Here is a 13902-nt window from a genome sequence, read left to right as displayed (position 1 = left end):
CACAGTTTAGTACAGTGGAGCATAGTAGAAGATTGAAGAGTACAGTACAATATGGTACGGTACAGAACAGTAGAATTTTATTCAGTAGAATACAATACAGTACTTACAGTACAATAGAGTTTAATTGCATTAGACTAGAGTACAGTAGAGTACAATACAGTAGAGAATACTACAGTAAACTATAGTTTAATTCAGTGGCGTAGAGTACCGCACAATACAGTATAGTTGAATAGTTTTTCTTGGTGAGAGCAGATGCACCCAGGGACGGGGCTAGTGTACTACGGCTGTTCAAGATCAAAAACTTGTCTAGTCAGAAGAAAATAAATACAACAAATCTGGATAAACAAAGCTGAAAACAAATGTTTTACCAGGGAGTGGTCCTAAATCGGTCCAGGAGTTGTGCCTATGACCATTTTTCTTTTGTTGCTGATGTTGCATGGTCATGGAAAAACTTGACCCACATACTGTATGACCACTACTGGAAGCACATTTGTTTTCAGGTAGGTTCATTTGTATTTATTTAGTTTTTCATCATCATAAGCCCTATGCCAGGAAAGGGCAGAACAGCGTCCTTGCCATGGAGGAAGGCTGTGCCGAGATGTACTCAATATAATCAGAAAACCCCAGCCAGTGTTAGGAACATTTCTGTGATAACCTGTGTTTGCAGTGAGGTCAAATTACTGTACCGTGGCCTACATCTCACCAACAAGAGCTACAATCCTCTGCTTTGATCCCTGCCAGCCCAGCCATCACTCAGGCTAGGGCCTGGGAGAATTCACTGGAGGTCTGACCGGACAGCCCCAGGTTCCAGGGCCCAGAGCCAAAACCCTGAAGTATTGCAGCAATCTCAATTAATGAATATTGTTTTAGTGGTGGTATCATTTCACGGCTGATACAGTGTGTACCATGAAAATAGCAAGCAGCGGGGGCAGCCTGTAACCGATCTGGGCGGTTGCCTTGCCAACAAAAACTGACTCACTTCTTGGAATCTTTGAATTTGCAACAATAAATCAGGACAGGGAGTAGCGGCCAGTCAATCTACCCAGGGTCTGAAACTCAAGCCGTCACATTGTGTGTGTGGCTGGTGTGTGTGTGTGTGTGTGTGCTGCATGTACATGTGTGGGTACAGTGTGTGTGTGTGTGTGTGTGCGCGTTTGCGCGCGTGTGTACATGTGTGTTGGGTCTAGGGGCTCAAAGTGAGGCGTCTCTCTGGATCATATCTGTGCCACTTAATCATGTCTCTCAGCAGCTGAACAAATGGAGATTGACGTTGTTCCCACTTCTGCTCTCATCCCTGTGAGTGGCTTACACACGGGCATGACTGATCCCAGCACATGCGTGTCACAAGATATACGAGCGGCTGCACATATGAACTACTTCACAAAATGTGTTGAAGAATAGAGTGGAAGTGTGCACTACGTCAAACAGAGGATGAGCTAGGAATAGGACAGTTTGGGTCTCCACGTACGTGAGGCTTTTGTGACTTATGTTCTGACAAGCCCTCCCCGGCTAGCACAAACTACTTGCCTAACAAGCAATGCAGTGCAAAAGGGAGTACAAACTAACTCAGAGCAGACTTTCACAATTTCACTGGTCCAGGTAGTTTTAAACTTGCTTTTGGCTATAGTCTGGCTTGTATTATACCATATTGAAGTCATTACATTATAATATAGTTTGACTTGATATTGACACTGGGATATGGACTTTTAATGATTTGATACTTAACGTGACTGAATAGTCATGAGAACATAACCAAAAAAAGAGATGTAAGCCAAGTGTGATTGCTCCATAGACTTTGGCAAGTCAACTCGGGAACACTTATCTCATCCTGGTCTTATGAGGTAAAACAGACTTTCAAAAAAGCTTTTAGAAAGTTAACTTTTCTAATGGGACAAATGGTATCTTGAAATATTCACATGTAACTTAGACCTTCGCTTGAATCTTTGATGTCAATTGGAGAATTCAGAGTCTGAGTTGTGCTTCCAAATATCAAATTCGGATTTGGCAGCAATGTGCATATAATCAAAACAACACAAAGTCTGAAAATGTGCTTTACATGTGTTGTGGCTTTTATTCTTTATTTTCTTACGATTCCATAACTCCTCCCTATATTCACAAGGGTCTAACAGTGGGTGTGGAGAAGATTTAAATGTGCCGCAATAACAGCGATATTCTTTGTGCACTACTCACAATTCTCACTTTGTGTCACAGTTTCAAACTATTTCAAACTTCTAATTACAGACAACAGTATTTACAAGCATAGACAAACAACGCTTTCCCCCAAAAACCTTCTCTGTGGTATGTCATTTTACGGTACATGCAGTTGTGACTGTGTATGTGTGTGTGCGCGCGTGTGTGCATGTGTGTTCGTGTGTGCATTCTTGCTTGCTTTCTTGTGTGTACAGTATAAATAAATAAAACCCACCAAACAGTGCCATTGAGCCAACATCCACGCACATATATTACATCTGGGATCTCAGATGGGGCTATAGATGTTCTCTATCAACATAATCATCTCCACATGCCCTGTGGAGTGTGCAATGTTATGTACACATTGCTCCCTAACCACCGCCTTCAACTACAAATCACAATCAAAATGATTACCTCTCGGAGATTAATGTAGCCTACTACATGACCTGTTACAATAATGCTTTTGGGTTGCGTGATTGAATGGTTGTAGTAATTTTGAAGACAGCGAATAATAGGCTACACAGGTTATTTTGTTCAAACTGGGATTGAAAATGTACCAAAACTTACAGTGCAGCTAAGAGTATAATAATGTTTTTTAAGGTAAGTTTTGGTAATGGTGTAGACAGAGCCAGTGGGTGACAATCAGTGGTTTAAGAGAGTTACAGTGCAGCTAAGAGTATAATAATGCTTATTTTGGGAAGCTCTCTTAAACCACTGATTGTCACCCACTGGCTCTGTCTACACCATTGCATCATACCTAGGGCTAAACCATTTGTGTGCCCTACTCAAAACTGACAGTTAGCTCTCATTGGCTATTCTGAAAAAATATGAAAAATTCTGATGACAGAAGAAAAGGAGAGAGGAAAGAGACAACCCTTCAGAGATTGTGTGTGTTTGTTTATTTATATTTAATTGTATCATTTTTCATGTTCTTACCTTTTCTCCCCAATTTCATGGTAACCAACAGTCTTGTCCAATTGCTGCAACTCCCATACGGACTCGGGAGAAGCAAAAGCCGAGAGCCGGTCGTACTCCGAAACACAACCCAGCCAAGCCACACTGCTTCTTGACACAATACCCGCTTAACCCAGAAGCCAGCCGCACCAATGTGTCAGAGGAAACACCTAGCAATTGTGTCAGCATGCATTGCACCCGGCTCACCGCAGGAGTCGCTAGAACACGATGGGACAAGAACATCCCTGCTGGCCAAACCCTCCCTCTAACCAAACGACGCTGGACCAATTGTGCGCCGCCCCATGGGTCTCCCGGTCATGGCCGGCTGCGACAAAGCCTGGATTCGAACCAGGATCTCTAGTGGCACAGTGCCTTAGACCTCTAGTGCCTTAGACCACTGCACCACTGTCTGTTTCTGTGTGCTTGCGAGAGAGCTTTAGCAATTATTTTTTTTCTCTATTTTCCCCCCCAAGCTTAGCTGAGGTCGATGCTTTGTCTTCCATCTGGTCTGCCACCAGCGCTAGGCCCCTTTAATGTGAAAGACACAAGGTTAGGGGATCCACTTACTAAACAGCAGCAGCCTCCGCCAGGTAATCAACTAAGCATGGCATTGCAATTTGACCTGGGTCAACCAGGCTCATACCTCCACTTTAAGACAGGAGGAGAAAGCCCTGTGAATGTCCCAAATGGTACCCTATTTAGTGCATTACTTTTGACCAGATCCCTAGATCCTCAGACACTCAGTCAATGGGAATTTGCATAAAATGCTTTCTATTTAGTGTGGCCTCCTCTGTTCTAATCTTGGTTATCTCTATATCCCTTTGTCTCAGTGTTTTCATGTGTGTTTTTTTCTTGCCTGGAAACAAAAATGGAAATGTTGTTTATAGGCAATTGCATCATTTTGTTTGTTCCATAAATATTTTTACATGTATGGTTTTGAATCTGTTTCCAAGGATGCCAACAGGCTGAACGTACGTAGGAGTTAGGATGAACCACTAATGGGGGTTAAAAAATGTGGCCTGCAGGAATGAGGTCTAATCCAAATGGAGCTGATTTGGATTTAAGCTTTTAATAAAGATGCAGAGCATCACACCCACTTGGCAGACCTAAACTTTTCCACTTCTCTTTGTTTCTTGGCAGCATCATGTAAAACAAAAGTAGAATACAACCCACCGGTTGCCAACCCCTACTCTCCCAGACCTCTTTGAAATGCCCAATAAAGTCAATATAGTCATTTTCTCCTGTTTTCATTTCCCTCCTCCTCTGCCTCTGGAATGATGCTAATATGTTTTTCTAGCCAAGTGCCCCGACACCACAACAAATTCTTTAGGAGCGAAGCAAGAGTCTAATGTTTACCACCTTGGAACAGGTTTTGAGTCCATGCTTTTGGAAAATCTGCAATTCACCAGCGGATCGTTAACAACCTTTTTTTAACATAGCCCAGTTATTACAGAGCTAATGCTGCACTGTATGGGTTGATTTTCAGTTTCGGCTAAGTTTGCAAAATTTCTGTAACGTTCCTCAAATTCACAGGTTTTCCAGAAATCCCAGTTAGACTATTCCCAGAATCAGGAAGGAAAAAGCAGGAAATCCAGAATCAGCCCACCAGTATTTCTGGAAAACCTGGTGATTTGGGGAAAGTTAGAGTATTTTTTCAAACCTTGAGGAGAGTAGAGGATTCAAGGCTAATGGTTGCTCAGTGGCTAGGTCTCAATGGGAGTTGCTAACAGTATAAATGCATAAATAAATCATTTGGTAATTTGAATAACCGAAGAAAGAAGCTGGAGCCCCCTGCTAAGAAATGTATTATCTGGTCCATTGAGCTAGATTTCTCCTCAAAGGAATACAGTTCAGCCGATTCAATTCAATTCAACAGTAATCTTGTATTTTACAGTTGATATGCTCTATCTAGCCTGATCATAAGATGTAAAGACCTAAATATGAGACTGTTTTTTTTGCTTCATTTGATAATATCTACTCACTATATGCTTCATAGAAAACCCCAGACAACTCTCTAAAATTAGGTGTGAAATTCTTCTGCCTCGTACTGAAAAACTTCTACAGTTTGCTATAGAATACTACAGTACTTACTATAAACGTCTATAGTAAACTGTAGTATACTGTAGAATACTATACTACACACTGTAGTATCCCTCAATCATGTGTCGACAGCAAATTCTCCAGTGTTAAATCAACACGGACAGTGTTAAATTTAACACTGGTCCAGTGTCTACACGGGTCCACACTTTTCTGTGTTAAATTAACAGACTGCTTAGTGTAAAGGCTTATTTGTGTATTTTCCAGAGTGCCTTGCCTTTCAAGTAAATTGTATAGTTGCCACCAATGACTGTATTTGTTAGTGACAGACATGACTGTTGAATCAAGCAAGATTATAATCTGGTATGTTATAATTAAAATACAATTACTTAACACAACACAACAAGTATTTCAGAAAGTCACATTATGATGGATTACAAAGTGATGTGTAAATCATATTGCAATCAAGGCAGAGTGGGGATATCTAGCATTTGGAATTTTTTTCAACCACAACCTGATTTTAGATTGACTGCCGGGTTGGGATGTATAAGATGTGAAACTACCTAAAGCATCTAAACTGGAGTTTGGACAAATGTATGTTAATTATATTTGATTAACATTTGATTAATTATGCTACTTTGTTTCAAAAACATGTATAGAAACAAACCATTTCAAAAAATCCTTCCAGGTTATAGAAAGATCACACACACACACACACACACACACACACACACACACACACGCACACACACTCCACTTCTATGTCAAAGATAATAAAACAAAACACTATAGTAAATACTACAGTATAGTACGATCCTCAAGAACAATACATTAATTACAATAGTATTTATACTATATGTAACTGAAAATACTACATTATACTACAATATACAACAGCAAATACTGCAGTAAAGTCTACAAAAACACTACAGTGAATGCTGCAGTAAAGTCTGCAAAAATACAACAGGGAATACTGTATTTTTTCATGTGGGTCATCTGTATGTTTTAGAGATCTGCCCTGAGGGGGAGTAAGATTTGACAAACTAAAAAACAAAACGATAAGCATAACATGAGGACAAGGTACTTTGTGACCAGCAAACAAGAGACCCCGAAAAATGTATGCCTTGACAGTGTTCACAGTTTGGAGTTAAGAGCCCAAGTCCTTGCTTAGCCTCAATATGTCTCCCGTCATTTGTGAAAGAGAATACCCCTGGAACCATCCATTTACTACAGAGTATTGCTACTACCTAATTCAGCTCTGTCCTGGTTCTGGAAGCCCCTTTAACCTGTCTACAAAGCCATGGGAACCAGCTTCAAACCAGCCCTGCCCGGGGAGAGGAGATCTAAAGATATACTGTTCTATAGTCATTAAGTCTTGTCGTCATTAGGTACCCAATAACTGTACTGTCAATGGGCAAGTTCAGCAAGTGTTCACTGTTTTGTGTGTGTGCACGTGGGCATGCACGTGTACGGTGTTTCTGTATGTGAACGTTTGTGTGTTTTTTTTGTGTGTGTTTTTATCTTTCTACAACTACAGTGGCGTACAGTAGGTGACCTGTCCACAGCGACCCGACCAGCGATGAAACTGTTATGTCAGCACTTTGTCACTGTCACATGTCTCACAACACGTAAATCCACTGTGATTTCTGTGGCATAAGCAAAGGGAAAGCCCCAGAAGGGGTTGTTGCTTTTGTCAACATACAGAGTAGTAGCCAACATAAATGCATTTTCATCACAATATAAATGGCTGGGAGCCATAGGATTCATTTTAAACTGTTGCTTTTTCTAGTAAATACATTTTCAAAAACTTCTTCAGGCACTAGATATAACAAACCTAAAACTACAAAACAAAAACTGCTGGTAAAAGTTTGTATTCTATTCTATCTCATATTTTTGTAGAACAGTACAAAAGCTCTTTTTGATCTTGAGATGTTTTCAACGCTCTTCCGCTGGTCAATCGGCTTCATAGAAACACAACAATCATCCCATTGAATCACAATACAGTTGTGAGATGTATTCAAATTCTGGTCTGTCTGAATTGTACTATTTCTCTGAACAGCTCTGTCCAGGATTTAATGATTGAGGTAGTATTTGAATGAATTAATGTCAGCAAATAGAACTGCAGGGCAAACAGCTAAACAGAGGCACTGAGGGGATAGCAACCATAACTGTGGTTTCACCTTTGATCAAAACACTGTAAAAGACAAGTGGATGGACTGCAAACACACTAGGAAAGCAGAGACATGAAATATGCACACACACAAACACAACCCCCCCCCCCACACACACACACACACACACAAGTATGTCCTTGCAAACACATACAGTAGATATACACACCAAACTCTTCTATTAAGAGCCTATCCGTACAATGCTCAAGAGGCCTAGTAGTGAAGACCACCATTGAGACTTTCATTTTATTCCCGTTTTGACGACTGATGTAAGATTTCTGGTTCTGTCTGTTGTTTTAAATCTACTCTTCCAAGCTACACATTGTCATGTCACATCTACTCCCACTCCCCCTCGGTCAACGTTGCCAGTTTATTCATTATTACACACACCTGCCACCATCGGTGCGCGCACCTGCGCTTCATGAGTCACCTGGACTCCATCACCTTCCTGATTACCTCCCCTATATTTGCCATTCCCTTTGGTTCTTTACCCAGGCATTATTGACTCTGTTTCTGTGTTTCATGTCTGTACGCTACTCGTGTTTCTTGTTTTGTTCCATGTTTCATTTCTTTATTAAATTCACTCCCTGTACTTGCTTCCCGATTCCTAGCGTACACGTTACACACTGTAACGGAAAACTGTAAATTATACGGTCATTTTGTCTATTATCAACAGTAAAATACTCCGAAATGTTTTAATGCAGCATACTTAACATTAGGATGCATTGTGGGGAAATGTTGTGGGCGGGGAAAGAAATGCTGCATTTCAAATGGTACTGTAATTCCACCCCACAGAATACAGTACATTACTGTATTTTTGGAGCAACAAAAACCTTTTGACCACTCATGAGTGCATGGTAATGTTGTTTCCAGGTAATTAATATATTTTGAGGCATGCCTTGTAAGAAGCTATCGTTGATGCAACAGTGAATTTAACTCCTATGTGGATATAGTGCCCCATCATTTTAAAATGTATAGGGTACAGATTGGAGTGGCAGCAAGTCTTAAATCTTAAAGCTGCAATGTGTAACTTTTTGGGCGACCTCACCAAATGGACATCGAAATTTGTGTTATATATCTGTCATTCTCATTGAAAGCAATTAAGAAGCAGTAGATCTGCTCTATGTGTGCTTTTTCTATGCTTCCCGTTGTAAAGCTAATTTTTTTCTTAAATTTTTTCCCTTTTTTTATATACTTTTTTAACCCCTATTTAGTTATTCAAGTTTAGTTTTTGTGTCTTTTACTTTCTGTTTTGTACACCAGCCTCAAACTGCTGACATTTTTTTTTAATGATTTAGATGGTACAATGATTCTCTACACTATACTTGCTTGTTTTGTCACATAACCTAAAACTAGCCAAATTATTAGACGCTTTGTAAGCAGGAAATGGTGGCGCGATTTCTGCATAGTGCATCTTTAAATGGTTGAGCATTTTGCCATGTCCTTTTAGTCTGTTTTGCTCTGTAGTTGCTGTCAGTTTAGAAGCCTTTATTAAACCCGCTAGAAGTGCAAGTAATATACTGCAAAAGACCTAATATTCATTCAAATCTTTAAGTGTCTATTGACGCATGGGCGGCGTCTCAATCCACTACATCCGCCTATGTCGGCCTTCCACATCTGGTGGTGGAAGGTGACTGAGCTACAGTGGTGTTTGTCAGACCATGAGATATCCCAAAAATGTGTCTTCTCATGGAAACTTTTGGGCTACAAACTAATATGGAAAGATGAGATTCTCACAAACACGATGGTTTTCTCCATTTTGCTCTCCGACCCCCACAAGTGCCATGGGACTCGTCAGAATGTAAGTTGAGGAGAGATACTATATTTATTTATATTACAGTAGATGTACTGTAAAATGAAATACAGCATTTTACTTGCCACGGAGCCTGTAAGCTACTGTCAAAATCAAGGTAACCCCTTTCCAGTGAGCAAAATTCCCAGAAGTGGGGAAACGGTGAACAGTTATACGGATTTCATGGACTGCGGCCCGTCTGTAGTTATTCTAAATTCATGTTCAGATTTAAAGAACTTACAACAATACATCAGACTAGATGACATCTGTGTATTTTCAATGAATTGCATTTTGTGGTATCACTGTATTTTACAGTACTGTTTCCAATAGGAGATTGTATGATAGTAATGGTACTTAGGTCAAAAAAACTTGAATTTGTAAGTACATGTTAAAGCTGGTTTCAAATGGTACGGTAGTGAAGCAGTGCTTGATTAAACAAACTAGTAATTCGTATGTTGTTATTGTGTAATTACAATTGTACCAAGTATTTTATTTGTAAATACCTAGAAAATACTGTACTGTAAAATAAAAGTAAAAAAATATATATAATACCACCATATAGGCTTTACATATTAAGACAAGTCATTAAAAATTTATATTTATATATATTCTGTAGTCTTATCCTCCAAACACTAGCACGGAATTGAGGAGGAAATTCACTCAACAAAATAAATTAAGTAATAGGATAATGCCGTATTTCCACCTACATGGCAAATCTGTGTGCCTTACAATATATCAAAGACATATTTGAAAAGTACAGTACGTGTTTCACGCTGTGTCTTTGGACAAAATACTTGAAAGGCCGGCAAGAATTCAAACCGTCTTTGAAACTACCCTTGCTTTTGTGTGTTGCATTATAAATGAACACTTTCAGCTTGAGTTACTCCTTGTAATACATGCTGTGTTACATGTGATCTTCATATAACTTTGAATATGACTTTGAATATGGTTTCTTGTTTCACATTTGATCTCAATGTACTGTAACATTGAATATAACTCTGAGGATAGTTTTGTCGTTCATTATGTTTTCACCATACATACTTTTATAAGGTTTATCTAACCTCTACCAAACATGTCTTAGTAAACATTGAAATAATGATCATAAAGATTTTAGTTAATTGTCCAGCCGTTAAGCGCATGCAGCAACAATTTAACGGTTCCCCATATAGATTCTCATTATATCAGGTAATTAGGTAGGCTGGCTCTTTACCTTCTCTAGGGCTGCTGTCAGGGACTCTAAATGCATGCAGTCTCGCAGTCCTCTGTGGCGCTCCCCCTTCCTCGTACTGCACGGTTGACTTGTAAACTTTCAGAGAGCGAGCAGGAGAACGGGGCCACTGCTCAGCGGCTCAAGCAACTTTTCAGTGAGATCAACACCTCAGCATTTCCTTCTCTTCATACTGTGTAACTTAACCCTCTCACTCCCTCTGTCCCTCTTCCTCAACTCCCCCTCAGCCCTGGACCAGCCCTCCACAGGCAGGCATCACACCTCCAGTTGGGATTTCGACTTCCTCTCCTTTTTATTTAACCCCTAAGCCCAGCTAGCGATGAGCTCACAGGTGCAGTAGGGTCGGGTTTCCAGTCCTCGTGAAGGAAGGAGAGCCTGGGGAAGACCAGAGAACACAGGGGAGAAGGAAAAAGTGAGAGTGGCCAGGCTGGTTGAGGAGTCTCTGCATCTCACAGATGAAGACCATGTGATGATCCGTCCAGCAGGCTAAAACTCCCCAAGCTTTAGAACAGAATCGCAACTTCAACAAAGCTTAAGGTAGGGGAAATGGCACTCTGGTGAACAATGAGTGGTTCCCCAAAAAATAGGTACAGAAACTTTTCAAGCTAAGTGGTAGTTTTTATGAGGTCAAAGTGAACAGTCTATTAGCGCTGTTATTTAGAAAGGGATTTCTACGGGTTCATTACAGTGTGATGTGCTTTTAAGTTATCTCAGGTTACTTACCTATGACCTATTTTTACATGATGTGTCTCATCTGAATTCTGCAGAACACATGTGCATTGCATCATTAAAGGTAATGACATCATGTCATAACCCCTCCTAGTATTGACGGTAATGGAACCGTGTAGTAGTTCATTGGAGAACACCCCATTGGAGAACACCCCATTCCATATGGAGTGCACTACTTTGGACTAAAACCAGTGCATAATAGGGAATAGGGTGCAATTTGGGACGCAGTCAGAACATATATAAAACTCACTATTGACTTGTTAGTAGTTGTGGGACAAAGAAAATATGTTTTCTTCAATCTCTTGTCAACAGGGATACTGTAATTCAAATCAACAGGACTGGATGGCAGTATACCTAGAAACTTCTGTGTTTGTGCATGTGAATAATGGAGCCGTGTGGATCCACAGATGAGGTATTAGCCCATATTTATTATTTATCTGGGTGAGAGAAAGTGCTTTGACAAGGTCTAGCTAGCACAGGCTCCCACTGGTCTATGGCTGTCTCAAATTGAACCCTATTTTCTATATAGTGCACTACTTTTGACCCATAGGGCTCTGGTCAAAGTAGTGCACTACATAGGGAATAGGGTACCAATGTGTATTCTCCAGAGGAGGCTGGTGGGGGAGCTATAGGAGGACAGGGTCATTGTTATGGCTGGAATGGAATAAATGGAACCTTGTCAAACACATCAAACATATGGAAAGCATAGGTTTGACATTGTCCATTAATTCCATTCCAGCTATTACAGTGAGAGTTTATCCTCCTATAGCTCCTCCCACCATCATTTTTTGGGAGTCATTAGGGAGTTTTAACCCATATAGATTTCTATCTCAGTTCTCTATCTTTATGCTTTTTGTTGTCACCCAGAAGGAACTTACATACTACTTACAATATTTTTTTTATATATTTTTTTTTATCTCAGACATGGACAAGGACTAAAATGAACAGAATACAATGTCAACTAAACAAAACTCCAAAACCAATTAACCAACCCTTCATAAACCCCTTACAGTAAAGAATTGGAATACATGACACAGTTTTCAATCCTGTCGAGTACACCACAATGTCTAATCTGTGCAATATTTTTGTGGGGACATGTCTGCAGGACCCCTCGACATTCAGGGAGGTTGTAGTGTCACATGCCATTTAATGAACAGGTCATACCTTTGGTTAGATCATCTTTGCAGGTAATGCAATGCAAGAAATATCACTCTGTCACTTTTTTTTAACACACCTCAGTAATGTGTCTGACTTGTATGTGTGAGAACATCGGCTACAGTATCACATACATTATACATGTATATCAATGAAGAAGCATTCAAAGACAAGAGATTCTTGTCATTCTGTGAACGTTAGAGACCACACTCGATACATCACCAGCTCTTAGCTGTTCAGACAGACACAAATATAATGTTGCCTCTGCAGATTGCAGGAAATGAACTCTGTAAGATGTGTGTGTGTGTGTGCACCTTGAGTTGGCATGTGCTGTTGTTGTCTGTTATTGTAAGTCCCTGAGCAAGAATTGTCTGTGTGCCCTTAAAAGAAAAACCATGTTGATCTTAAATTTCACGGGAAACTATATTTTCACATGTATTACATTTAGAGTGCAGATGGTTTGGTTTTGCAAGTGATTGCTTATCATTTCCAGTCACAACTTGCAGACTTGTTTACGTGCTGCTGTGCGTTTTGTTGCCAACCTTACTTTGCTACCTGACAACTTTACGGTGTTTACATTTTTTGTTTTTCCCCCACACAACATTTTTTCATTCATTTTTTTCACTCCGGATGTTTTAACTGGACATGGTTCGTCAGGACTTCCAACAGCTGAAGCTAAGTAGTAACATTAACATGATGCCTTCTTATTGCAGTCGCTGTACTCATAATATACAGGAGAATGATCGCCTTATGGCGAGGATAGCTGTGCTGCAAGCCCAGCTTCAGACGCAATCGTTAGGCAAGGGTAATTTCAGTGTAGGAAAGGATGAAATAGCATCTGTGCCACCAGTAAGTACAGATAGTAACGTAAGTATAAATCCCCTCGCACGGTTCCCGCAGCCGGACAACTTTCTCATGGCTTCTGGAGGGAAATGCTGTAGGAATGCTCAACCGGTGTCGCTCATTCAGCCGACAGAAACTTTCAAACGGTTCTCCCCATTAAGCAGCGAGTCGGAGTCAGAGGCCGAGCCTTCTCTGGTCTCTACTCCTCCCATTATGGGGTCTGAGATGCCGAAGGCTCCCACTATTAGCTCTGACAAATTGAAAACCCTAGTAATTGGCGACTCCATTACCCACAGCATTAGACTTAAAACAAATCATCCAGTGATCATACACTGTTTACCAGGGGGCAGGGCTACCGATGTTAAGGCTAATTTGAAGATGGTGCTGGCTAAAGCTAAAACTGATGAGTATAGAGAGTATAGACATATTGTTATCCACGTCGGCACCAACGATGTCAGGATGAAACAGTCAGAGGTCACCAAGCTTCAGCGTTTAAATCAGCTAGAAAGATGTGTCGGCATCGAGCAATTGTCTCTGGCCCCCTCCCAGTTAGGGGGAGTGATGAGCTCTACAGCAGAGTCTCACAACTCAATCGCTGGTTGAAAACTGTTTTCTGCACCTCCCAAAAGATATAATTTGTAGATAATTGGCCCTTTCTGGGACTCACCCACAAACAGGACCAAGCCTGGCCTGTTGAGGAGTGATGGACTCCATCCTAGCTGGAGGGGTGCTATCATCTTATCTACGAACATAGACATCAACTCACTGCCTTCCTGAAGACAAACAATGTATACCAAATGCTG

The 13902-nt window shown here is 40.5% G+C and overlaps 1 protein-coding gene across 1 annotated transcript in view; it reads right to left on the bottom strand.

Moving 5' to 3' along the window:
* The window catches only part of LOC109894302 (leucine-rich repeat transmembrane protein FLRT2), a 57096-nt gene extending 46335 nt beyond the window's left edge, over nucleotides 1–10761 (bottom strand). The window contains exon 1 of the mRNA XM_020487700.2: nucleotides 10355–10761. The gene's annotated coding sequence lies outside the window, so the exon portion shown is untranslated. The remainder of the gene's footprint in view (nucleotides 1–10354) is intronic.
* Between the last annotated feature and the right edge of the window lie 3141 nt (nucleotides 10762–13902).

Source organism: Oncorhynchus kisutch, linkage group LG7 (assembly GCF_002021735.2).
Source record: "Oncorhynchus kisutch isolate 150728-3 linkage group LG7, Okis_V2, whole genome shotgun sequence".
In the NCBI taxonomy this organism is placed as follows: Eukaryota; Metazoa; Chordata; class Actinopteri; order Salmoniformes; family Salmonidae; genus Oncorhynchus; species Oncorhynchus kisutch.
The sequence above is the reverse complement of the archived record's forward strand: the minus strand, read 5'-3'. Positions and strand labels throughout refer to the sequence as shown.